Source organism: Staurois parvus, unplaced genomic scaffold, assembly GCF_062004578.1.
Source record: "Staurois parvus isolate SC_StPar_1 unplaced genomic scaffold, SC_StPar_1.0 ptg001049l, whole genome shotgun sequence".
In the NCBI taxonomy this organism is placed as follows: Eukaryota; Metazoa; Chordata; class Amphibia; order Anura; family Ranidae; genus Staurois; species Staurois parvus.
The window spans coordinates 13,185-39,936 of NW_028318845.1; positions in this window are offsets into that span (position 1 = coordinate 13,185).

Consider the following 26,752-nt stretch of genomic DNA (forward strand, 5'->3'; position numbering starts at 1 on the left):
TGATGTTTCTTTTTGGAGCGGCAGGAGCGGCGTCCTCTGGCTGGTATTCTGACCTTCATCCAAGCTGTGTCAGCATTGGTGGGTGAGATCATGGTGTACGGTAAACTATAGGCGTATATAACTATATATACTATATCATATCATGATAAGTCTCGTTCCCATGTTACCCTGTTAAACCTTCTGCTAGCCACACTTGTCCAGTCCCAGGTGCAGTGAACGTCTTCCTTTCACTCGAAACATAGCGGCACTTTTTTTTACAGGGCTGGTTTACTGTCCCAGCACCCAACCTTCCTCTTTTCGCAGCACGGGCTTAGGACCGGCCATGGTAGAGTTAAAAAAATGGAGAGCTAACACATTGAAGATATTTTCCCAATTCCAACGCTGTGACGGCTGAATGATGTTTCTTTTTGGAGCGGCAGGAGCGGCGTCCTCTGGCTGGTATTCTGACCTTCATCCAAGCTGTGTCAGCATTGGTGGGTGAGATCATGGCGTACGGTAAACTATAGGCGTATATAACTATATATACTATATCATATCATGATAAGTCTCGTTCCCATGTTACCCTGTTAAACCTTCTGCTAGCCACACTTGTCCAGTCCCAGGTGCAGTGAACGTCTTCCTTTCACTTGAAACATAGCGGCACTTTTTTTTACAGGGCTGGTTTACTGTCCCAGCACCCAACCTTCCTCTTTTCGCAGCACGGGCTTAGGACCGGCCATGGCAGAGTTAAAAAAATGGAGAGCTAACACATTGAAGATATTTTCCCAATTCCAACGCTGTGACGGCTGAATGATGTTTCTTTTTGGAGCGGCAGGAGCGGCGTCCTCTGGCTGGTATTCTGACCTTCATCCAAGCTGTGTCAGCATTGGTGGGTGAGATCATGGCGTACGGTAAACTATAGGCGTATATAACTATATATACTATATCATATCATGATAAGTCTCGTTCCCATGTTACCCTGTTAAACCTTCTGCTAGCCACACTTGTCCAGTCCCAGGTGCAGTGAACGTCTTCCTTTCACTCGAAACATAGCGGCACTTTTTTTTACAGGGCTGGTTTACTGTCCCAGCACCCAACCTTCCTCTTTTTGCAGCACGGGCTTAGGACCGGCCATGGCAGAGTTAAAAAAATAGAGAGCTAACACATTGAAGATATTTTCCCAATTCCAACGCTGTGACGGCTGAATGATGTTTCTTTTTGGAGCGGCAGGAGCGGCGTCCTCTGGCTGGTATTCTGACCTTCATCCAAGCTGTGTCAGCATTGGTGGGTGAGATCATGGCGTACGGTAAACTATAGGCGTATATAACTATATATACTATATCATATCATGATAAGTCTCGTTCCCATGTTACCCTGTTAAACCTTCTGCTAGCCACACTTGTCCAGTCCCAGGTGCAGTGAACGTCTCCCTTTCACTCGAAACATAGCGGCACTTTTTTTTTACAGGGCTGGTTTACTGTCCCAGCACCCAACCTTCCTCTTTTCGCAGCACGGGCTTAGGACTGGCCATGGCAGAGTTAAAAAAATGGAGAGCTAACACATTGAAGATATTTTCCCAATTCCAACGCTGTGACGGCTGAATGATTTTTTTTTTTGGAGCGGCAGGAGAGGCGTCCTCTGGCTGGTATTCTGACCTTCATCCAAGATGTGTCAGCATTGGTGGGTGAGATCATGGCGTACGGTAAACTATAGGCGTATATAACTATATATACTATATCATATCATGATAAGTCTCGTTCCCATGTTACCCTGTTAAACCTTCTGCTAGCCACACTTGTCCAGTCCCAGGTGCAGTGAACGTCTTCCTTTCACTCGAAACATAGCGGCACTTTTTTTTACAGGGCTGGTTTACTGTCCCAGCACCCAACCTTCCTCTTTTTGCAGCACGGGCTTAGGACCGGCCATGGCAGAGTTAAAAAAATGGAGAGCTAACACATTGAAGATATTTTCCCAATTCCAACGCTGTGACGGCTGAATGGTGTTTCTTATTGGAGCGGCAGGAGCGGCGTCCTCTGGCTGGTATTCTGACCTTCATCCAAGCTGTGTCAGCATTGGTGGGTGAGATCATGGCGTACGGTAAACTATAGGCGTATATAACTATATATACTATATCATATCATGATAAGTCTCGTTCCCATGTTACCCTGTTAAACCTTCTGCTAGCCACACTTGTCCAGTCCCAGGTGCAGTGAACGTCTTCCTTTCACTCGAAACATAGCGACACTTTTTTTTATAGGGCTGGTTTACTGTCCCAGCACCCAACCTTCCTCTTTTCGCAGCACGGGCTTAGGACCGGCCATGGCAGAGTTAAAAAAATGGAGAGCTAACACATTGAAGATATTTTCCCAATTCCAACGCTGTGACGGCTGAATGATGTTTCTTTTTGGAGCGGCAGGAGCGGCGTCCTCTGGCTGGTATTCTGACCTTCATCCAAGCTGTGTCAGCATTGGTGGGTGAGATCATGGTGTACGGTAAACTATAGGCGTATATAACTATATATACTATATCATATCATGATAAGTCTCGTTCCCATGTTACCCTGTTAAACCTTCTGCTAGCCACACTTGTCCAGTCCCAGGTGCAGTGAACGTCTTCCTTTCACTCGAAACATAGCGGCACTTTTTTTTACAGGGCTGGTTTACTGTCCCAGCACCCAACCTTCCTCTTTTCGCAGCACGGGCTTAGGACCGGCCATGGTAGAGTTAAAAAAATGGAGAGCTAACACATTGAAGATATTTTCCCAATTCCAACGCTGTGACGGCTGAATGATGTTTCTTTTTGGAGCGGCAGGAGCGGCGTCCTCTGGCTGGTATTCTGACCTTCATCCAAGCTGTGTCAGCATTGGTGGGTGAGATCATGGCGTACGGTAAACTATAGGCGTATATAACTATATATACTATATCATATCATGATAAGTCTCGTTCCCATGTTACCCTGTTAAACCTTCTGCTAGCCACACTTGTCCAGTCCCAGGTGCAGTGAACGTCTTCCTTTCACTTGAAACATAGCGGCACTTTTTTTTACAGGGCTGGTTTACTGTCCCAGCACCCAACCTTCCTCTTTTCGCAGCACGGGCTTAGGACCGGCCATGGCAGAGTTAAAAAAATGGAGAGCTAACACATTGAAGATATTTTCCCAATTCCAACGCTGTGACGGCTGAATGATGTTTCTTTTTGGAGCGGCAGGAGCGGCGTCCTCTGGCTGGTATTCTGACCTTCATCCAAGCTGTGTCAGCATTGGTGGGTGAGATCATGGCGTACGGTAAACTATAGGTGTATATAACTATATATACTATATCATATCATGATAAGTCTCGTTCCCATGTTACCCTGTTAAACCTTCTGCTAGCCACACTTGTCCAGTCCCAGGTGCAGTGAACGTCTTCCTTTCACTTGAAACATAGCGGCACTTTTTTTTACAGGGCTGGTTTACTGTCCCAGCACCCAACCTTCCTCTTTTCGCAGCACGGGCTTAGGACCGGCCATGGCAGAGTTAAAAAAATGGAGAGCTAACACATTGAAGATATTTTCCCAATTCCAACGCTGTGACGGCTGAATGATGTTTCTTTTTGGAGCGGCAGGAGCGGCGTCCTCTGGCTGGTATTCTGACCTTCATCCAAGCTGTGTCAGCATTGGTGGGTGAGATCATGGCGTACGGTAAACTATAGGCGTATATAACTATATATACTATATCATATCATGATAAGTCTCGTTCCCATGTTACCCTGTTAAACCTTCTGCTAGCCACACTTGTCCAGTCCCAGGTGCAGTGAACGTCTTCCTTTCACTCGAAACATAGCGGCACTTTTTTTTACAGGGCTGGTTTACTGTCCCAGCACCCAACCTTCCTCTTTTTGCAGCACGGGCTTAGGACCGGCCATGGCAGAGTTAAAAAAATAGAGAGCTAACACATTGAAGATATTTTCCCAATTCCAACGCTGTGACGGCTGAATGATGTTTCTTTTTGGAGCGGCAGGAGCGGCGTCCTCTGGCTGGTATTCTGACCTTCATCCAAGCTGTGTCAGCATTGGTGGGTGAGATCATGGCGTACGGTAAACTATAGGCGTATATAACTATATATACTATATCATATCATGATAAGTCTCGTTCCCATGTTACCCTGTTAAACCTTCTGCTAGCCACACTTGTCCAGTCCCAGGTGCAGTGAATGTCTCCCTTTCACTCGAAACATAGCGGCACTTTTTTTTTACAGGGCTGGTTTACTGTCCCAGCACCCAACCTTCCTCTTTTCGCAGCACGGGCTTAGGACTGGCCATGGCAGAGTTAAAAAAATGGAGAGCTAACACATTGAAGATATTTTCCCAATTCCAACGCTGTGACGGCTGAATGATTTTTTTTTTTGGAGCGGCAGGAGAGGCGTCCTCTGGCTGGTATTCTGACCTTCATCCAAGATGTGTCAGCATTGGTGGGTGAGATCATGGCGTACGGTAAACTATAGGCGTATATAACTATATATACTATATCATATCATGATAAGTCTCGTTCCCATGTTACCCTGTTAAACCTTCTGCTAGCCACACTTGTCCAGTCCCAGGTGCAGTGAACGTCTTCCTTTCACTCGAAACATAGCGGCACTTTTTTTTACAGGGCTGGTTTACTGTCCCAGCACCCAACCTTCCTCTTTTTGCAGCACGGGCTTAGGACCGGCCATGGCAGAGTTAAAAAAATGGAGAGCTAACACATTGAAGATATTTTCCCAATTCCAACGCTGTGACGGCTGAATGGTGTTTCTTATTGGAGCGGCAGGAGCGGCGTCCTCTGGCTGGTATTCTGACCTTCATCCAAGCTGTGTCAGCATTGGTGGGTGAGATCATGGCGTACGGTAAACTATAGGCGTATATAACTATATATACTATATCATATCATGATAAGTCTCGTTCCCATGTTACCCTGTTAAACCTTCTGCTAGCCACACTTGTCCAGTCCCAGGTGCAGTGAACGTCTTCCTTTCACTCGAAACATAGCGACACTTTTTTTTATAGGGCTGGTTTACTGTCCCAGCACCCAACCTTCCTCTTTTCGCAGCACGGGCTTAGGACCGGCCATGGCAGAGTTAAAAAAATGGAGAGCTAACACATTGAAGATATTTTCCCAATTCCAACGCTGTGACGGCTGAATGATGTTTCTTTTTGGAGCGGCAGGAGCGGCGTCCTCTGGCTGGTATTCTGACCTTCATCCAAGCTGTGTCAGCATTGGTGGGTGAGATCATGGTGTACGGTAAACTATAGGCGTATATAACTATATATACTATATCATATCATGATAAGTCTCGTTCCCATGTTACCCTGTTAAACCTTCTGCTAGCCACACTTGTCTAGTCCCAGGTGCAGTGAACGTCTTCCTTTCACTCGAAACATAGCGGCACTTTTTTTTACAGGGCTGGTTTACTGTCCCAGCACCCAACCTTCCTCTTTTCGCAGCACGGGCTTAGGACCGGCCATGGTAGAGTTAAAAAAATGGAGAGCTAACACATTGAAGATATTTTCCCAATTCCAACGCTGTGACGGCTGAATGATGTTTCTTTTTGGAGCGGCAGGAGCGGCGTCCTCTGGCTGGTATTCTGACCTTCATCCAAGCTGTGTCAGCATTGGTGGGTGAGATCATGGCGTACGGTAAACTATAGGCGTATATAACTATATATACTATATCATATCATGATAAGTCTCGTTCCCATGTTACCCTGTTAAACCTTCTGCTAGCCACACTTGTCCAGTCCCAGGTGCAGTGAACGTCTTCCTTTCACTTGAAACATAGCGGCACTTTTTTTTACAGGGCTGGTTTACTGTCCCAGCACCCAACCTTCCTCTTTTCGCAGCACGGGCTTAGGACCGGCCATGGCAGAGTTAAAAAAATGGAGAGCTAACACATTGAAGATATTTTCCCAATTCCAACGCTGTGACGGCTGAATGATGTTTCTTTTTGGAGCGGCAGGAGCGGCGTCCTCTGGCTGGTATTCTGACCTTCATCCAAGCTGTGTCAGCATTGGTGGGTGAGATCATGGCGTACGGTAAACTATAGGCGTATATAACTATATATACTATATCATATCATGATAAGTCTCGTTCCCATGTTACCCTGTTAAACCTTCTGCTAGCCACACTTGTCCAGTCCCAGGTGCAGTGAACGTCTTCCTTTCACTCGAAACATAGCGGCACTTTTTTTTACAGGGCTGGTTTACTGTCCCAGCACCCAACCTTCCTCTTTTCGCAGCACGGGCTTAGGACCGGCCATGGCAGAGTTAAAAAAATGGAGAGCTAACATATTGAAGATATTTTCCCAATTCCAACGCTGTGACGGCTGAATGATGTTTCTTTTTGGAGCGGCAGGAGCGGCGTCCTCTGGCTGGTATTCTGACCTTCATCCAAGCTGTGTCAGCATTGGTGGGTGAGATCATGGCGTACGGTAAACTATAGGCGTATATAACTATATATACTATATCATATCATGATAAGTCTCGTTCCCATGTTACCCTGTTAAACCTTCTGCTAGCCACACTTGTCCAGTCCCAGGTGCAGTGAACGTCTCCCTTTCACTCGAAACATAGCGGCACTTTTTTTTTACAGGGCTGGTTTACTGTCCCAGCACCCAACCTTCCTCTTTTCGCAGCACGGGCTTAGGACTGGCCATGGCAGAGTTAAAAAAATGGAGAGCTAACACATTGAAGATATTTTCCCAATTCCAACGCTGTGACGGCTGAATGATTTTTTTTTTTGGAGCGGCAGGAGAGGCGTCCTCTGGCTGGTATTCTGACCTTCATCCAAGATGTGTCAGCATTGGTGGGTGAGATCATGGCGTACGGTAAACTATAGGCGTATATAACTATATATACTATATCATATCATGATAAGTCTCGTTCCCATGTTACCCTGTTAAACCTTCTGCTAGCCACACTTGTCCAGTCCCAGGTGCAGTGAACGTCTTCCTTTCACTCGAAACATAGCGGCACTTTTTTTTACAGGGCTGGTTTACTGTCCCAGCACCCAACCTTCCTCTTTTTGCAGCACGGGCTTAGGACCGGCCATGGCAGAGTTAAAAAAATGGAGAGCTAACACATTGAAGATATTTTCCCAATTCCAACGCTGTGACGGCTGAATGGTGTTTCTTATTGGAGCGGCAGGAGCGGCGTCCTCTGGCTGGTATTCTGACCTTCATCCAAGCTGTGTCAGCATTGGTGGGTGAGATCATGGCGTACGGTAAACTATAGGCGTATATAACTATATATACTATATCATATCATGATAAGTCTCGTTCCCATGTTACCCTGTTAAACCTTCTGCTAGCCACACTTGTCCAGTCCCAGGTGCAGTGAACGTCTTCCTTTCACTCGAAACATAGCGACACTTTTTTTTATAGGGCTGGTTTACTGTCCCAGCACCCAACCTTCCTCTTTTCGCAGCACGGGCTTAGGACCGGCCATGGCAGAGTTAAAAAAATGGAGAGCTAACACATTGAAGATATTTTCCCAATTCCAACGCTGTGACGGCTGAATGATGTTTCTTTTTGGAGCGGCAGGAGCGGCGTCCTCTGGCTGGTATTCTGACCTTCATCCAAGCTGTGTCAGCATTGGTGGGTGAGATCATGGTGTACGGTAAACTATAGGCGTATATAACTATATATACTATATCATATCATGATAAGTCTCGTTCCCATGTTACCCTGTTAAACCTTCTGCTAGCCACACTTGTCCAGTCCCAGGTGCAGTGAACGTCTTCCTTTCACTCGAAACATAGCGGCACTTTTTTTTACAGGGCTGGTTTACTGTCCCAGCACCCAACCTTCCTCTTTTCGCAGCACGGGCTTAGGACCGGCCATGGTAGAGTTAAAAAAATGGAGAGCTAACACATTGAAGATATTTTCCCAATTCCAACGCTGTGACGGCTGAATGATGTTTCTTTTTGGAGCGGCAGGAGCGGCGTCCTCTGGCTGGTATTCTGACCTTCATCCAAGCTGTGTCAGCATTGGTGGGTGAGATCATGGCGTACGGTAAACTATAGGCGTATATAACTATATATACTATATCATATCATGATAAGTCTCGTTCCCATGTTACCCTGTTAAACCTTCTGCTAGCCACACTTGTCCAGTCCCAGGTGCAGTGAACGTCTTCCTTTCACTTGAAACATAGCGGCACTTTTTTTTACAGGGCTGGTTTACTGTCCCAGCACCCAACCTTCCTCTTTTCGCAGCACGGGCTTAGGACCGGCCATGGCAGAGTTAAAAAAATGGAGAGCTAACACATTGAAGATATTTTCCCAATTCCAACGCTGTGACGGCTGAATGATGTTTCTTTTTGGAGCGGCAGGAGCGGCGTCCTCTGGCTGGTATTCTGACCTTCATCCAAGCTGTGTCAGCATTGGTGGGTGAGATCATGGCGTACGGTAAACTATAGGTGTATATAACTATATATACTATATCATATCATGATAAGTCTCGTTCCCATGTTACCCTGTTAAACCTTCTGCTAGCCACACTTGTCCAGTCCCAGGTGCAGTGAACGTCTTCCTTTCACTTGAAACATAGCGGCACTTTTTTTTACAGGGCTGGTTTACTGTCCCAGCACCCAACCTTCCTCTTTTCGCAGCACGGGCTTAGGACCGGCCATGGCAGAGTTAAAAAAATGGAGAGCTAACACATTGAAGATATTTTCCCAATTCCAACGCTGTGACGGCTGAATGATGTTTCTTTTTGGAGCGGCAGGAGCGGCGTCCTCTGGCTGGTATTCTGACCTTCATCCAAGCTGTGTCAGCATTGGTGGGTGAGATCATGGCGTACGGTAAACTATAGGCGTATATAACTATATATACTATATCATATCATGATAAGTCTCGTTCCCATGTTACCCTGTTAAACCTTCTGCTAGCCACACTTGTCCAGTCCCAGGTGCAGTGAACGTCTTCCTTTCACTCGAAACATAGCGGCACTTTTTTTTACAGGGCTGGTTTACTGTCCCAGCACCCAACCTTCCTCTTTTTGCAGCACGGGCTTAGGACCGGCCATGGCAGAGTTAAAAAAATAGAGAGCTAACACATTGAAGATATTTTCCCAATTCCAACGCTGTGACGGCTGAATGATGTTTCTTTTTGGAGCGGCAGGAGCGGCGTCCTCTGGCTGGTATTCTGACCTTCATCCAAGCTGTGTCAGCATTGGTGGGTGAGATCATGGCGTACGGTAAACTATAGGCGTATATAACTATATATACTATATCATATCATGATAAGTCTCGTTCCCATGTTACCCTGTTAAACCTTCTGCTAGCCACACTTGTCCAGTCCCAGGTGCAGTGAATGTCTCCCTTTCACTCGAAACATAGCGGCACTTTTTTTTTACAGGGCTGGTTTACTGTCCCAGCACCCAACCTTCCTCTTTTCGCAGCACGGGCTTAGGACTGGCCATGGCAGAGTTAAAAAAATGGAGAGCTAACACATTGAAGATATTTTCCCAATTCCAACGCTGTGACGGCTGAATGATTTTTTTTTTTGGAGCGGCAGGAGAGGCGTCCTCTGGCTGGTATTCTGACCTTCATCCAAGATGTGTCAGCATTGGTGGGTGAGATCATGGCGTACGGTAAACTATAGGCGTATATAACTATATATACTATATCATATCATGATAAGTCTCGTTCCCATGTTACCCTGTTAAACCTTCTGCTAGCCACACTTGTCCAGTCCCAGGTGCAGTGAACGTCTTCCTTTCACTCGAAACATAGCGGCACTTTTTTTTACAGGGCTGGTTTACTGTCCCAGCACCCAACCTTCCTCTTTTTGCAGCACGGGCTTAGGACCGGCCATGGCAGAGTTAAAAAAATGGAGAGCTAACACATTGAAGATATTTTCCCAATTCCAACGCTGTGACGGCTGAATGGTGTTTCTTATTGGAGCGGCAGGAGCGGCGTCCTCTGGCTGGTATTCTGACCTTCATCCAAGCTGTGTCAGCATTGGTGGGTGAGATCATGGCGTACGGTAAACTATAGGCGTATATAACTATATATACTATATCATATCATGATAAGTCTCGTTCCCATGTTACCCTGTTAAACCTTCTGCTAGCCACACTTGTCCAGTCCCAGGTGCAGTGAACGTCTTCCTTTCACTCGAAACATAGCGACACTTTTTTTTATAGGGCTGGTTTACTGTCCCAGCACCCAACCTTCCTCTTTTCGCAGCACGGGCTTAGGACCGGCCATGGCAGAGTTAAAAAAATGGAGAGCTAACACATTGAAGATATTTTCCCAATTCCAACGCTGTGACGGCTGAATGATGTTTCTTTTTGGAGCGGCAGGAGCGGCGTCCTCTGGCTGGTATTCTGACCTTCATCCAAGCTGTGTCAGCATTGGTGGGTGAGATCATGGTGTACGGTAAACTATAGGCGTATATAACTATATATACTATATCATATCATGATAAGTCTCGTTCCCATGTTACCCTGTTAAACCTTCTGCTAGCCACACTTGTCTAGTCCCAGGTGCAGTGAACGTCTTCCTTTCACTCGAAACATAGCGGCACTTTTTTTTACAGGGCTGGTTTACTGTCCCAGCACCCAACCTTCCTCTTTTCGCAGCACGGGCTTAGGACCGGCCATGGTAGAGTTAAAAAAATGGAGAGCTAACACATTGAAGATATTTTCCCAATTCCAACGCTGTGACGGCTGAATGATGTTTCTTTTTGGAGCGGCAGGAGCGGCGTCCTCTGGCTGGTATTCTGACCTTCATCCAAGCTGTGTCAGCATTGGTGGGTGAGATCATGGCGTACGGTAAACTATAGGCGTATATAACTATATATACTATATCATATCATGATAAGTCTCGTTCCCATGTTACCCTGTTAAACCTTCTGCTAGCCACACTTGTCCAGTCCCAGGTGCAGTGAACGTCTTCCTTTCACTTGAAACATAGCGGCACTTTTTTTTACAGGGCTGGTTTACTGTCCCAGCACCCAACCTTCCTCTTTTCGCAGCACGGGCTTAGGACCGGCCATGGCAGAGTTAAAAAAATGGAGAGCTAACACATTGAAGATATTTTCCCAATTCCAACGCTGTGACGGCTGAATGATGTTTCTTTTTGGAGCGGCAGGAGCGGCGTCCTCTGGCTGGTATTCTGACCTTCATCCAAGCTGTGTCAGCATTGGTGGGTGAGATCATGGCGTACGGTAAACTATAGGCGTATATAACTATATATACTATATCATATCATGATAAGTCTCGTTCCCATGTTACCCTGTTAAACCTTCTGCTAGCCACACTTGTCCAGTCCCAGGTGCAGTGAACGTCTTCCTTTCACTCGAAACATAGCGGCACTTTTTTTTACAGGGCTGGTTTACTGTCCCAGCACCCAACCTTCCTCTTTTCGCAGCACGGGCTTAGGACCGGCCATGGCAGAGTTAAAAAAATGGAGAGCTAACATATTGAAGATATTTTCCCAATTCCAACGCTGTGACGGCTGAATGATGTTTCTTTTTGGAGCGGCAGGAGCGGCGTCCTCTGGCTGGTATTCTGACCTTCATCCAAGCTGTGTCAGCATTGGTGGGTGAGATCATGGCGTACGGTAAACTATAGGCGTATATAACTATATATACTATATCATATCATGATAAGTCTCGTTCCCATGTTACCCTGTTAAACCTTCTGCTAGCCACACTTGTCCAGTCCCAGGTGCAGTGAACGTCTTCCTTTCACTCGAAACATAGCGGCACTTTTTTTTACAGGGCTGGTTTACTGTCCCAGCACCCAACCTTCCTCTTTTCGCAGCACGGGCTTAGGACCGGCCATGGCAGAGTTAAAAAAATGGAGAGCTAACACATTGAAGATATTTTCCCAATTCCAACGCTGTGACGGCTGAATGATGTTTCTTTTTGGAGCGGCAGGAGCGGCGTCCTCTGGCTGGTATTCTGACCTTCATCCAAGCTGTGTCAGCATTGGTGGGTGAGATCATGGCGTACGGTAAACTATAGGCGTATATAACTATATATACTATATCATATCATGATAAGTCTCGTTCCCATGTTACCCTGTTAAACCTTCTGCTAGCCACACTTGTCCAGTCCCAGGTGCAGTGAACGTCTTCCTTTCACTCGAAACATAGCGGCACTTTTTTTTACAGGGCTGGTTTACTGTCCCAGCACCCAACCTTCCTCTTTTCGCAGCACGGGCTTAGGACCGGCCATGGCAGAGTTAAAAAAATGGAGAGCTAACATATTGAAGATATTTTCCCAATTCCAACGCTGTGACGGATGAATGATGTTTCTTTTTGGAGCGGCAGGAGCGGCGTCCTCTGGCTGGTATTCTGACCTTCATCCAAGCTGTGTCAGCATTGGTGGGTGAGATCATGGCGTACGGTAAACTATAGGCGTATATAACTATATATACTATATCATATCATGATAAGTCTCGTTCCCATGTTACCCTGTTAAACCTTCTGCTAGCCACACTTGTCCAGTCCCAGGTGCAGTGAACGTCTTCCTTTCACTCGAAACATAGCGGCACTTTTTTTTACAGGGCTGGTTTACTGTCCCAGCACCCAACCTTCCTCTTTTCGCAGCACGGGCTTAGGACCGGCCATGGCAGAGTTAAAAAAATGGAGAGCTAACACATTGAAGATATTTTCCCAATTACAACGCTGTGACGGCTGAATGATGTTTCTTTTTGGAGCGGCAGGAGCGGCGTCCTCTGGCTGGTATTCTGACCTTCATCCAAGCTGTGTCAGCATTGGTGGGTGAGATCATGGCGTACGGTAAACTATAGGCGTATATAACTATATATACTATATCATATCATGATAAGTCTCGTTCCCATGTTACCCTGTTAAACCTTCTGCTAGCCACACTTGTCCAGTCCCAGGTGCAGTGAACGTCTTCCTTTCACTCGAAACATAGCGGCACTTTTTTTTACAGGGCTGGTTTACTGTCCCAGCACCCAACCTTCCTCTTTTCGCAGCACGGGCTTAGGACCGGCCATGGTAGAGTTAAAAAAATGGAGAGCTAACACATTGAAGATATTTTCCCAATTCCAACGCTGTGACGGCTGAATGATGTTTCTTTTTGGAGCGGCAGGAGCGGCGTCCTCTGGCTGGTATTCTGACCTTCATCCAAGCTGTGTCAGCATTGGTGGGTGAGATCATGGCGTACGGTAAACTATAGGCGTATATAACTATATATACTATATCATATCATGATAAGTCTCGTTCCCATGTTACCCTGTTAAACCTTCTGCTAGCCACACTTGTCCAGTCCCAGGTGCAGTGAACGTCTTCCTTTCACTTGAAACATAGCGGCACTTTTTTTTACACGGCTGGTTTACTGTCCCAGCACCCAACCTTCCTCTTTTCGCAGCACGGGCTTAGGACCGGCCATGGCAGAGTTAAAAAAATGGAGAGCTAACACATTGAAGATATTTTCCCAATTCCAACGCTGTGACGGCTGAATGATGTTTCTTTTTGGAGCGGCAGGAGCGGCGTCCTCTGGCTGGTATTCTGACCTTCATCCAAGCTGTGTCAGCATTGGTGGGTGAGATCATGGCGTACGGTAAACTATAGGCGTATATAACTATATATACTATATCATATCATGATAAGTCTCGTTCCCATGTTACCCTGTTAAACCTTCTGCTAGCCACACTTGTCCAGTCCCAGGTGCAGTGAACGTCTTCCTTTCACTCGAAACATAGCGGCACTTTTTTTTACAGGGCTGGTTTACTGTCCCAGCACCCAACCTTCCTCTTTTCGCAGCACGGGCTTAGGACCGGCCATGGCAGAGTTAAAAAAATGGAGAGCTAACACATTGAAGATATTTTCCCAATTCCAACGCTGTGACGGCTGAATGATGTTTCTTTTTGGAGCGGCAGGAGCGGCGTCCTCTGGCTGGTATTCTGACCTTCATCCAAGCTGTGTCAGCATTGGTGGGTGAGATCATGGCGTACGGTAAACTATAGGCGTATATAACTATATATACTATATCATATCATGATAAGTCTCGTTCCCATGTTACCCTTTTAAACCTTCTGCTAGCCACACTTGTCCAGTCCCAGGTGCAGTGAACGTCTTCCTTTCACTCGAAACATAGCGGCACTTTTTTTTTACAGGGCTGGTTTACTGTCCCAGCACCCAACCTTCCTCTTTTCGCAGCACGGGCTTAGGACTGGCCATGGCAGAGTTAAAAAAAAGGAGAGCTAACACATTGAAGATATTTTCCCAATTCCAACGCTGTGACGGCTGAATGATTTTTTTTTTTGGAGCGGCAGGAGAGGCGTCCTCTGGCTGGTATTCTGACATTCATCCAAGATGTGTCAGCATTGGTGGGTGAGATCATGGCGTACGGTAAACTATAGGCGTATATAACTATATATACTATATCATATCATGATAAGTCTCGTTCCCATGTTACCCTGTTAAACCTTCTGCTAGCCACACTTGTCCAGTCCCAGGTGCAGTGAACGTCTTCCTTTCACTCGAAACATAGCGGCACTTTTTTTTACAGGGCTGGTTTACTGTCCCAGCACCCAACCTTCCTCTTTTTGCAGCACGGGCTTAGGACCGGCCATGGCAGAGTTAAAAAAATGGAGAGCTAACACATTGAAGATATTTTCCCAATTCCAACGCTGTGACGGCTGAATGGTGTTTCTTATTGGAGCGGCAGGAGCGGCGTCCTCTGGCTGGTATTCTGACCTTCATCCAAGCTGTGTCAGCATTGGTGGGTGAGATCATGGCGTACGGTAAACTATAGGCGTATATAACTATATATACTATATCATATCATGATAAGTCTCGTTCCCATGTTACCCTGTTAAACCTTCTGCTAGCCACACTTGTCCAGTCCCAGGTGCAGTGAACGTCTTCCTTTCACTCGAAACATAGCGACACTTTTTTTTATAGGGCTGGTTTACTGTCCCAGCACCCAACCTTCCTCTTTTCGCAGCACGGGCTTAGGACCGGCCATGGCAGAGTTAAAAAAATGGAGAGCTAACACATTGAAGATATTTTCCCAATTCCAACGCTGTGACGGCTGAATGATGTTTCTTTTTGGAGCGGCAGGAGCGGCGTCCTCTGGCTGGTATTCTGACCTTCATCCAAGCTGTGTCAGCATTGGTGGGTGAGATCATGGTGTACGGTAAACTATAGGCGTATATAACTATATATACTATATCATATCATGATAAGTCTCGTTCCCATGTTACCCTGTTAAACCTTCTGCTAGCCACACTTGTCCAGTCCCAGGTGCAGTGAACGTCTTCCTTTCACTCGAAACATAGCGGCACTTTTTTTTACAGGGCTGGTTTACTGTCCCAGCACCCAACCTTCCTCTTTTCGCAGCACGGGCTTAGGACCGGCCATGGTAGAGTTAAAAAAATGGAGAGCTAACACATTGAAGATATTTTCCCAATTCCAACGCTGTGACGGCTGAATGATGTTTCTTTTTGGAGCAGCAGGAGCGGCGTCCTCTGGCTGGTATTCTGACCTTCATCCAAGCTGTGTCAGCATTGGTGGGTGAGATCATGGCGTACGGTAAACTATAGGCGTATATAACTATATATACTATATCATATCATGATAAGTCTCGTTCCCATGTTACCCTGTTAAACCTTCTGCTAGCCACACTTGTCCAGTCCCAGGTGCAGTGAACGTCTTCCTTTCACTTGAAACATAGCGGCACTTTTTTTTACAGGGCTGGTTTACTGTCCCAGCACCCAACCTTCCTCTTTTCGCAGCACGGGCTTAGGACCAGCCATGGCAGAGTTAAAAAAATGGAGAGCTAACACATTGAAGATATTTTCCCAATTCCAACGCTGTGACGGCTGAATGATGTTTCTTTTTGGAGCGGCAGGAGCGGCGTCCTCTGGCTGGTATTCTGACCTTCATCCAAGCTGTGTCAGCATTGGTGGGTGAGATCATGGCGTACGGTAAACTATAGGCGTATATAACTATATATACTATATCATATCATGATAAGTCTCGTTCCCATGTTACCCTGTTAAACCTTCTGCTAGCCACACTTGTCCAGTCCCAGGTGCAGTGAACGTCTTCCTTTCACTCGAAACATAGCGGCACTTTTTTTTACAGGGCTGGTTTACTGTCCCAGCACCCAACCTTCCTCTTTTCGCAGCACGGGCTTAGGACCGGCCATGGCAGAGTTAAAAAAATGGAGAGCTAACATATTGAAGATATTTTCCCAATTCCAACGCTGTGACGGCTGAATGATGTTTCTTTTTGGAGCGGCAGGAGCGGCGTCCTCTGGCTGGTATTCTGACCTTCATCCAAGCTGTGTCAGCATTGGTGGGTGAGATCATGGCGTACGGTAAACTATAGGCGTATATAACTATATATACTATATCATATCATGATCAGTCTCGTTCCCATGTTACCCTGTTAAACCTTCTGCTAGCCACACTTGTCCAGTCCCAGGTGCAGTGAACGTCTTCCTTTCACTCGAAACATAGCGGCACTTTTTTTACAGGGCTGGTTTACTGTCCCAGCACCCAACCTTCCTCTTTTCGTAGCACGGGCTTAGGACCGGCCATGGCAGAGTTAAAAAAATGGAGAGCTAACACATTGAAGATATTTTCCCAATTCCAACGCTGTGACGGCTGAATGATGTTTCTTTTTGGAGCGGCAGGAGCGGCGTCCTCTGGCTGGTATTCTGACCTTCATCCAAGCTGTGTCAGCATTGGTGGGTGAGATCATGGCGTACGGTAAACTATAGGCGTATATAACTATATATACTATATCATATCATGATAAGTCTCGTTCCCATGTTACCCTGTTAAACCTTCTGCTAGCCACACTTGTCCAGTCCCAGGTGCAGTGAACGTCTTCCTTTCACTCGAAACATAGCGGCACTTTTTTTTACAGGGCTGGTTTACTGTCCCAGCACCCAACCTTCCTCTTTTCGCAGCACGGGCTTAGGACCGGCCATGGCAGAGTTAAAAAAATGGAGAGCTAACATATTGAAGATATTTTCCCAATTCCAACGCTGTGACGGATGAATGATGTTTCTTTTTGGAGCGGCAGGAGCGGCGTCCTCTGGCTGGTATTCTGACCTTCATCCAAGCTGTGTCAGCATTGGTGGGTGAGATCATGGCGTACGGTAAACTATAGGCGTATATAACTATATATACTATATCATATCATGATAAGTCTCGTTCCCATGTTACCCTGTTAAACCTTCTGCTAGCCACACTTGTCCAGTCCCAGGTGCAGTGAACGTCTTCCTTTCACTCGAAACATAGCGGCACTTTTTTTTACAGGGCTGGTTTACTGTCCCAGCACCCAACCTTCCTCTTTTCGCAGCACGGGCTTAGGACCGGCCATGGCAGAGTTAAAAAAATGGAGAGCTAACACATTGAAGATATTTTCCCAATTACAACGCTGTGACGGCTGAATGATGTTTCTTTTTGGAGCGGCAGGAGCGGCGTCCTCTGGCTGGTATTCTGACCTTCATCCAAGCTGTGTCAGCATTGGTGGGTGAGATCATGGCGTACGGTAAACTATAGGCGTATATAACTATATATACTATATCATATCATGATAAGTCTCGTTCCCATGTTACCCTGTTAAACCTTCTGCTAGCCACACTTGTCCAGTCCCAGGTGCAGTGAACGTCTTCCTTTCACTCGAAACATAGCGGCACTTTTTTTTACAGGGCTGGTTTACTGTCCCAGCACCCAACCTTCCTCTTTTCGCAGCACGGGCTTAGGACCGGCCATGGTAGAGTTAAAAAAATGGAGAGCTAACACATTGAAGATATTTTCCCAATTCCAACGCTGTGACGGCTGAATGATGTTTCTTTTTGGAGCGGCAGGAGCGGCGTCCTCTGGCTGGTATTCTGACCTTCATCCAAGCTGTGTCAGCATTGGTGGGTGAGATCATGGCGTACGGTAAACTATAGGCGTATATAACTATATATACTATATCATATCATGATAAGTCTCGTTCCCATGTTACCCTGTTAAACCTTCTGCTAGCCACACTTGTCCAGTCCCAGGTGCAGTGAACGTCTTCCTTTCACTTGAAACATAGCGGCACTTTTTTTTACACGGCTGGTTTACTGTCCCAGCACCCAACCTTCCTCTTTTCGCAGCACGGGCTTAGGACCGGCCATGGCAGAGTTAAAAAAATGGAGAGCTAACACATTGAAGATATTTTCCCAATTCCAACGCTGTGACGGCTGAATGATGTTTCTTTTTGGAGCGGCAGGAGCGGCGTCCTCTGGCTGGTATTCTGACCTTCATCCAAGCTGTGTCAGCATTGGTGGGTGAGATCATGGCGTACGGTAAACTATAGGCGTATATAACTATATATACTATATCATATCATGATAAGTCTCGTTCCCATGTTACCCTGTTAAACCTTCTGCTAGCCACACTTGTCCAGTCCCAGGTGCAGTGAACGTCTTCCTTTCACTCGAAACATAGCGGCACTTTTTTTTACACGGCTGGTTTACTGTCCCAGCACCCAACCTTCCTCTTTTTGCAGCACGGGCTTAGGACCGGCCATGGCAGAGTTAAAAAAATAGAGAGCTAACACATTGAAGATATTTTCCCAATTCCAACGCTGTGACGGCTGAATGATGTTTCTTTTTGGAGCGGCAGGAGCGGCGTCCTCTGGCTGGTATTCTGACCTTCATCCAAGCTGTGTCAGCATTGGTGGGTGAGATCATGGCGTACGGTAAACTATAGGCGTATATAACTATATATACTATATCATATCATGATAAGTCTCGTTCCCATGTTACCCTGTTAAACCTTCTGCTAGCCACACTTGTCCAGTCCCAGGTGCAGTGAACGTCTTCCTTTCACTCGAAACATAGCGGCACTTTTTTTTACAGGGCTGGTTTACTGTCCCAGCACCCAACCTTCCTCTTTTCGCAGCACGGGCTTAGGACCGGCCATGGCAGAGTTAAAAAAATGGAGAGCTAACATATTGAAGATATTTTCCCAATTCCAACGCTGTGACGGATGAATGATGTTTCTTTTTGGAGCGGCAGGAGCGGCGTCCTCTGGCTGGTATTCTGACCTTCATCCAAGCTGTGTCAGCATTGGTGGGTGAGATCATGGCGTACGGTAAACTATAGGCGTATATAACTATATATACTATATCATATCATGATAAGTCTCGTTCCCATGTTACCCTGTTAAACCTTCTGCTAGCCACACTTGTCCAGTCCCAGGTGCAGTGAACGTCTTCCTTTCACTCGAAACATAGCGGCACTTTTTTTTACAGGGCTGGTTTACTGTCCCAGCACCCAACCTTCCTCTTTTCGCAGCACGGGCTTAGGACCGGCCATGGCAGAGTTAAAAAAATGGAGAGCTAACACATTGAAGATATTTTCCCAATTACAACGCTGTGACGGCTGAATGATGTTTCTTTTTGGAGCGGCAGGAGCGGCGTCCTCTGGCTGGTATTCTGACCTTCATCCAAGCTGTGTCAGCATTGGTGGGTGAGATCATGGCGTACGGTAAACTATAGGCGTATATAACTATATATACTATATCATATCATGATAAGTCTCGTTCCCATGTTACCCTGTTAAACCTTCTGCTAGCCACACTTGTCCAGTCCCAGGTGCAGTGAACGTCTTCCTTTCACTCGAAACATAGCGGCACTTTTTTTTACAGGGCTGGTTTACTGTCCCAGCACCCAACCTTCCTCTTTTCGCAGCACGGGCTTAGGACCGGCCATGGTAGAGTTAAAAAAATGGAGAGCTAACACATTGAAGATATTTTCCCAATTCCAACGCTGTGACGGCTGAATGATGTTTCTTTTTGGAGCGGCAGGAGCGGCGTCCTCTGGCTGGTATTCTGACCTTCATCCAAGCTGTGTCAGCATTGGTGGGTGAGATCATGGCGTACGGTAAACTATAGGCGTATATAACTATATATACTATATCATATCATGATAAGTCTCGTTCCCATGTTACCCTGTTAAACCTTCTGCTAGCCACACTTGTCCAGTCCCAGGTGCAGTGAACGTCTTCCTTTCACTTGAAACATAGCGGCACTTTTTTTTACACGGCTGGTTTACTGTCCCAGCACCCAACCTTCCTCTTTTCGCAGCACGGGCTTAGGACCGGCCATGGCAGAGTTAAAAAAATGGAGAGCTAACACATTGAAGATATTTTCCCAATTCCAACGCTGTGACGGCTGAATGATGTTTCTTTTTGGAGCGGCAGGAGCGGCGTCCTCTGGCTGGTATTCTGACCTTCATCCAAGCTGTGTCAGCATTGGTGGGTGAGATCATGGCGTACGGTAAACTATAGGCGTATATAACTATATATACTATATCATATCATGATAAGTCTCGTTCCCATGTTACCCTGTTAAACCTTCTGCTAGCCACACTTGTCCAGTCCCAGGTGCAGTGAACGTCTTCCTTTCACTCGAAACATAGCGGCACTTTTTTTTACAGGGCTGGTTTACTGTCCCAGCACCCAACCTTCCTCTTTTCGCAGCACGGGCTTAGGACCGGCCATGGCAGAGTTAAAAAAATGGAGAGCTAACACATTGAAGATATTTTCCCAATTCCAACGCTGTGACGGCTGAATGATGTTTCTTTTTGGAGCGGCAGGAGCGGCGTCCTCTGGCTGGTATTCTGACCTTCATCCAAGCTGTGTCAGCATTGGTGGGTGAGATCATGGCGTACGGTAAACTATAGGCGTATATAACTATATATACTATATCATATCATGATAAGTCTCGTTCCCATGTTACCCTGTTAAACCTTCTGCTAGCCACACTTGTCCAGTCCCAGGTGCAGTGAACGTCTTCCTTTCACTCGAAACATAGCGGCACTTTTTTTTACAGGGCTGGTTTACTGTCCCAGCACCCAACCTTCCTCTTTTTGCAGCACGGGCTTAGGACCGGCCATGGCAGAGTTAAAAAAATAGAGAGCTAACACATTGAAGATATTTTCCCAATTCCAACGCTGTGACGGCTGAATGATGTTTCTTTTTGGAGCGGCAGGAGCGGCGTCCTCTGGCTGGTATTCTGACCTTCATCCAAGCTGTGTCAGCATTGGTGGGTGAGATCATGGCGTACGGTAAACTATAGGCGTATATAACTATATATACTATATCATATCATGATAAGTCTCGTTCCCATGTTACCCTGTTAAACCTTCTGCTAGCCACACTTGTCCAGTCCCAGGTGCAGTGAACGTCTTCCTTTCACTCGAAACATAGCGGCACTTTTTTTTTACAGGGCTGGTTTACTGTCCCAGCACCCAACCTTCCTCTTTTCGCAGCACGGGCTTAGGACTGGCCATGGCAGAGTTAAAAAAATGGAGAGCTAACACATTGAAGATATTTTCCCAATTCCAACGCTGTGACGGCTGAATGATTTTTTTTTTTGGAGCGGCAGGAGCGGCGTCCTCTGGCTGGTATTCTGACCTTCATCCAAGATGTGTCAGCATTGGTGGGTGAGATCATGGCGTACGGTAAACTATAGGCGTATATAACTATATATACTATATCATATCATGATAAGTCTCGTTCCCATGTTACCCTGTTAAACCTTCTGCTAGCCACACTTGTCCAGTCCCAGGTGCAGTGAACGTCTTCCTTTCACTCGAAACATAGCGGCACTTTTTTTTACAGGGCTGGTTTACTGTCCCAGCACCCAACCTTCCTCTTTTCGCAGCACGGGCTTAGGACCGGCCATGGCAGAGTTAAAAAAATGGAGAGCTAACACATTGAAGATATTTTCCCAATTCCAACGCTGTGACGGCTGAATGGTGTTTCTTATTGGAGCGGCAGGAGCGGCGTCCTCTGGCTGGTATTCTGACCTTCATCCAAGCTGTGTCAGCATTGGTGGGTGAGATCATGGCGTACGGTAAACTATAGGCGTATATAACTATATATACTATATCATATCATGATAAGTCTCGTTCCCATGTTACCCTGTTAAACCTTCTGCTAGCCACACTTGTCCAGTCCCAGGTGCAGTGAACGTCTTCCTTTCACTCGAAACATAGCGGCACTTTTTTTTACAGGGCTGGTTTACTGTCCCAGCACCCAACCTTCCTCTTTTCGCAGCACGGGCTTAGGACCGGCCATGGCAGAGTTAAAAAAATGGAGAGCTAACACATTGAAGATATTTTCCCAATTCCAACGCTGTGACGGCTGAATGATGTTTCTTTTTGGAGCGGCAGGAGCGGCGTCCTCTGGCTGGTATTCTGACCTTCATCCAAGCTGTGTCAGCATTGGTGGGTGAGATCATGGCGTACGGTAAACTATAGGCGTATATAACTATATATACTATATCATATCATGATAAGTCTCGTTCCCATGTTACCCTGTTAAACCTTCTGCTAGCCACACTTGTCCAGTCCCAGGTGCAGTGAACGTCTTCCTTTCACTCGAAACATAGCGGCACTTTTTTTTACAGGGCTGGTTTACTGTCCCAGCACCCAACCTTCCTCTTTTCGCAGCACGGGCTTAGGACCGGCCATGGCAGAGTTAAAAAAATGGAGAGCTAACACATTGAAGATATTTTCCCAATTCCAACGCTGTGACGGCTGAATGATGTTTCTTTTTGGAGCGGCAGGAGCGGCGTCCTCTGGCTGGTATTCTGACCTTCATCCAAGCTGTGTCAGCATTGGTGGGTGAGATCATGGCGTACGGTAAACTATAGGCGTATATAACTATATATACTATATCATATCATGATAAGTCTCGTTCCCATGTTACCCTGTTAAACCTTCTGCTAGCCACACTTGTCCAGTCCCAGGTGCAGTGAACGTCTTCCTTTCACTCGAAACATAGCGGCACTTTTTTTTTACAGGGCTGGTTTACTGTCCCAGCACCCAACCTTCCTCTTTTCGCAGCACGGGCTTAGGACTGGCCATGGCAGAGTTAAAAAAATGGAGAGCTAACACATTGAAGATATTTTCCCAATTCCAACGCTGTGACGGCTGAATGATTTTTTTTTTTGGAGCGGCAGGAGAGGCGTCCTCTGGCTGGTATTCTGACCTTCATCCAAGATGTGTCAGCATTGGTGGGTGAGATCATGGCGTACGGTAAACTATAGGCGTATATAACTATATATACTATATCATATCATGATAAGTCTCGTTCCCATGTTACCCTGTTAAACCTTCTGCTAGCCACACTTGTCCAGTCCCAGGTGCAGTGAACGTCTTCCTTTCACTCGAAACATAGCGGCACTTTTTTTTACAGGGCTGGTTTACTGTCCCAGCACCCAACCTTCCTCTTTTTGCAGCACGGGCTTAGGACCGGCCATGGCAGAGTTAAAAAAATGGAGAGCTAACACATTGAAGATATTTTCCCAATTCCAACGCTGTGACGGCTGAATGGTGTTTCTTATTGGAGCGGCAGGAGCGGCGTCCTCTGGCTGGTATTCTGACCTTCATCCAAGCTGTGTCAGCATTGGTGGGTGAGATCATGGCGTACGGTAAACTATAGGCGTATATAACTATATATACTATATCATATCATGATAAGTCTCGTTCCCATGTTACCCTGTTAAACCTTCTGCTAGCCACACTTGTCCAGTCCCAGGTGCAGTGAACGTCTTCCTTTCACTCGAAACATAGCGACACTTTTTTTTATAGGGCTGGTTTACTGTCCCAGCACCCAACCTTCCTCTTTTCGCAGCACGGGCTTAGGACCGGCCATGGCAGAGTTAAAAAAATGGAGAGCTAACACATTGAAGATATTTTCCCAATTCCAACGCTGTGACGGCTGAATGATGTTTCTTTTTGGAGCGGCAGGAGCGGCGTCCTCTGGCTGGTATTCTGACCTTCATCCAAGCTGTGTCAGCATTGGTGGGTGAGATCATGGTGTACGGTAAACTATAGGCGTATATAACTATATATACTATATCATATCATGATAAGTCTCGTTCCCATGTTACCCTGTTAAACCTTCTGCTAGCCACACTTGTCCAGTCCCAGGTGCAGTGAACGTCTTCCTTTCACTCGAAACATAGCGGCACTTTTTTTTACAGGGCTGGTTTACTGTCCCAGCACCCAACCTTCCTCTTTTCGCAGCACGGGCTTAGGACCGGCCATGGTAGAGTTAAAAAAATGGAGAGCTAACACATTGAAGATATTTTCCCAATTCCAACGCTGTGACGGCTGAATGATGTTTCTTTTTGGAGCGGCAGGAGCGGCGTCCTCTGGCTGGTATTCTGACCTTCATCCAAGCTGTGTCAGCATTGGTGGGTGAGATCATGGCGTACGGTAAACTATAGGCGTATATAACTATATATACTATATCATATCATGATAAGTCTCGTTCCCATGTTACCCTGTTAAACCTTCTGCTAGCCACACTTGTCCAGTCCCAGGTGCAGTGAACGTCTTCCTTTCACTCGAAACATAGCGGCACTTTTTTTTACAGGGCTGGTTTACTGTCCCAGCACCCAACCTTCCTCTTTTCGCAGCACGGGCTTAGGACCGGCCATGGCAGAGTTAAAAAAATGGAGAGCTAACATATTGAAGATATTTTCCCAATTCCAACGCTGTGACGGCTGAATGATGTTTCTTTTTGGAGCGGCAGGAGCGGCGTCCTCTGGCTGGTATTCTGACCTTCATCCAAGCTGTGTCAGCATTGGTGGGTGAGATCATGGCGTACGGTAAACTATAGGCGTATATAACTATATATACTATATCATATCATGATAAGTCTCGTTCCCATGTTACCCTGTTAAACCTTCTGCTAGCCACACTTGTCCAGTCCCAGGTGCAGTGAACGTCTTCCTTTCACTCGAAACATAGCGGCACTTTTTTTTACAGGGCTGGTTTACTGTCCCAGCACCCAACCTTCCTCTTTTCGCAGCACGGGCTTAGGACCGGCCATGGCAGAGTTAAAAAAATGGAGAGCTAACACATTGAAGATATTTTCCCAATTACAACGCTGTGACGGCTGAATGATGTTTCTTTTTGGAGCGGCAGGAGCGGCGTCCTCTGGCTGGTATTCTGACCTTCATCCAAGCTGTGTCAGCATTGGTGGGTGAGATCATGGCGTACGGTAAACTATAGGCGTATATAACTATATATACTATATCATATCATGATAAGTCTCGTTCCCATGTTACCCTGTTAAACCTTCTGCTAGCCACACTTGTCCAGTCCCAGGTGCAGTGAACGTCTTCCTTTCACTCGAAACATAGCGGCACTTTTTTTTACAGGGCTGGTTTACTGTCCCAGCACCCAACCTTCCTCTTTTCGCAGCACGGGCTTAGGACCGGCCATGGTAGAGTTAAAAAAATGGAGAGCTAACACATTGAAGATATTTTCCCAATTCCAACGCTGTGACGGCTGAATGATGTTTCTTTTTGGAGCGGCAGGAGCGGCGTCCTCTGGCTGGTATTCTGACCTTCATCCAAGCTGTGTCAGCATTGGTGGGTGAGATCATGGCGTACGGTAAACTATAGGCGTATATAACTATATATACTATATCATATCATGATAAGTCTCGTTCCCATGTTACCCTGTTAAACCTTCTGCTAGCCACACTTGTCCAGTCCCAGGTGCAGTGAACGTCTTCCTTTCACTTGAAACATAGCGGCACTTTTTTTTACACGGCTGGTTTACTGTCCCAGCACCCAACCTTCCTCTTTTCGCAGCACGGGCTTAGGACCGGCCATGGCAGAGTTAAAAAAATGGAGAGCTAACACATTGAAGATATTTTCCCAATTCCAACGCTGTGACGGCTGAATGATGTTTCTTTTTGGAGCGGCAGGAGCGGCGTCCTCTGGCTGGTATTCTGACCTTCATCCAAGCTGTGTCAGCATTGGTGGGTGAGATCATGGCGTACGGTAAACTATAGGCGTATATAACTATATATACTATATCATATCATGATAAGTCTCGTTCCCATGTTACCCTGTTAAACCTTCTGCTAGCCACACTTGTCCAGTCCCAGGTGCAGTGAACGTCTTCCTTTCACTCGAAACATAGCGGCACTTTTTTTTACAGGGCTGGTTTACTGTCCCAGCACCCAACCTTCCTCTTTTCGCAGCACGGGCTTAGGACCGGCCATGGCAGAGTTAAAAAAATGGAGAGCTAACATATTGAAGATATTTTCCCAATTCCAACGCTGTGACGGCTGAATGATGTTTCTTTTTGGAGCGGCAGGAGCGGCGTCCTCTGGCTGGTATTCTGACCTTCATCCAAGCTGTGTCAGCATTGGTGGGTGAGATCATGGCGTACGGTAAACTATAGGCGTATATAACTATATATACTATATCATATCATGATAAGTCTCGTTCCCATGTTACCCTGTTAAACCTTCTGCTAGCCACACTTGTCCAGTCCCAGGTGCAGTGAACGTCTTCCTTTCACTCGAAACATAGCGGCACTTTTTTTTACAGGGCTGGTTTACTGTCCCAGCACCCAACCTTCCTCTTTTCGCAGCACGGGCTTAGGACCGGCCATGGCAGAGTTAAAAAAATAGAGAGCTAACACATTGAAGATATTTTCCCAATTACAACGCTGTGACGGCTGAATGATGTTTCTTTTTGGAGCGGCAGGAGCGGCGTCCTCTGGCTGGTATTCTGACCTTCATCCAAGCTGTGTCAGCATTGGTGGGTGAGATCATGGCGTACGGTAAACTATAGGCGTATATAACTATATATACTATATCATATCATGATAAGTCTCGTTCCCATGTTACCCTGTTAAACCTTCTGCTAGCCACACTTGTCCAGTCCCAGGTGCAGTGAACGTCTTCCTTTCACTCGAAACATAGCGGCACTTTTTTTTACAGGGCTGGTTTACTGTCCCAGCA